Consider the following 1,414-nt stretch of genomic DNA (forward strand, 5'->3'; position numbering starts at 1 on the left):
TCCCACTGGCTGTGGTCCCTGTCCTCCACCCCCCATTCCCCTGGACTTAAAATCTCCTGGGACAAGACCCTCACCCTCTACTTCTCCTTTGCTCTTTTCCCATCTTGGACCCCCTGGAGTAATTCCTCAATAAAGCTGTGGGATTTTTGGTTCCGAGGAGAAGAGCGCCTCTAGTCTTTTACTTTTTTCCTTGTAAAGGCTGCGAGGGGCCGGGGTCCAGAGCTAGCTGGATCAGACCTGAAGGTCCTGGAGAGATATCAGCCTTTACAGCTGGCACTCAAGTCTTTTACTTTTTTCCTTGTAAATGCTGCGAGGGGCAAGAGCTGTTCAGAGCTAGCTGGATCAGACCTGAAGGCCCCAGAGGTATCAGCCTTTACAGCTGGCACCCAGCATGGGGCTCAAACCCATGGCCCTGAGATTAAGAGTCTCATGCTCTACCAACTGAGCTCGCCAGGCTACCCCAGGACAGGTGCAGGCAGCACGGCCAGGGACAAATCTGCAATCTCCTCCCTCACTGAAGGGTGCAGGTCACTCCTGAAATGCCAGGGATTGCAGGCTCTTTTTGGTTCAAGCAGAGAGAAGGAATGGTGTTAGTCACACAGCCCTACAAGGGGACCCACCTGGGGCAGCAGGGACACACAGGGTGCCCCCAGCAGCATTTGGGGGTGACTTTGCTCTGACGTGTCACAAACAGGGTCCCCAGGGAAGTGATGGAGTCACCACCCCTGGAGATGCTCAAACAAAGAGTGAAGGTGGCCCTTGACGACATTGGCATGGCACTATTGGAGGTCTCTTTCAGCCTTAACGGTTCTGTGACTCTCTAAAAATGGATCTGTCCCTGCTCAGGCTGGGACAGGACCTGGACAAGAGCTTTGCCTCAGAGAGAAGCAGCTGCTTTCCCTCTCCAGCCACTCTGGGGCTCTGAGATGGATCCTGTCTCTCAGTGACACCATCCTGCAGCCATGGGGTGGGTGTGATGATGATGATGATGATGATGATGATGATGATGATGACCCGATGTCCAGGAGCTCACCCACCCTCTGGGACACTGCAGCTCCTGAGAGGGGATCAGCTCACAGCCACTTCCCTGGAGCCCTCACAGGGCTCTTGTTTTTATTACCTTTCCTTTGGTCTCTGAGAGAGAAATCACACGTCCCTTCAGAGGTGTCCCCTTGTAAAGGAGGGAATGCTCAGAAACGCACAAACCTCTGAAGTCTAAATGCCTTGAGATTGTTCTGCCATTGCAGCTTTGATACAAAGGAAAGTCTGATGGAAATGTCAAAATATTTGATATTTTACAGCAAAAAGAAAACAGTTCTCCTAATGGAAACTCCGCTTCCTTGTGCCTCGGCGCCACTTGTTTGATCATTGAAGGGCAAGAAAATAAATGTTTCCTTGTGGCTGTGGATTTCAA

The 1,414-nt window shown here is 51.7% G+C and overlaps 1 non-coding gene across 1 annotated transcript; it reads right to left on the reverse strand.

The window, feature by feature from the left end:
- Positions 1-383: 383 nt before the first annotated feature.
- Positions 384-456, reverse strand: TRNAK-CUU (transfer RNA lysine (anticodon CUU)). Its single transcript has one exon. It is a non-coding gene; the product is annotated as a tRNA-Lys (tRNA).
- Positions 457-1,414: the final 958 nt, after the last annotated feature.

Source organism: Molothrus aeneus, chromosome 18 (genome assembly GCF_037042795.1).
Source record: "Molothrus aeneus isolate 106 chromosome 18, BPBGC_Maene_1.0, whole genome shotgun sequence".
NCBI lineage: Eukaryota > Metazoa > Chordata > Aves > Passeriformes > Icteridae > Molothrus > Molothrus aeneus.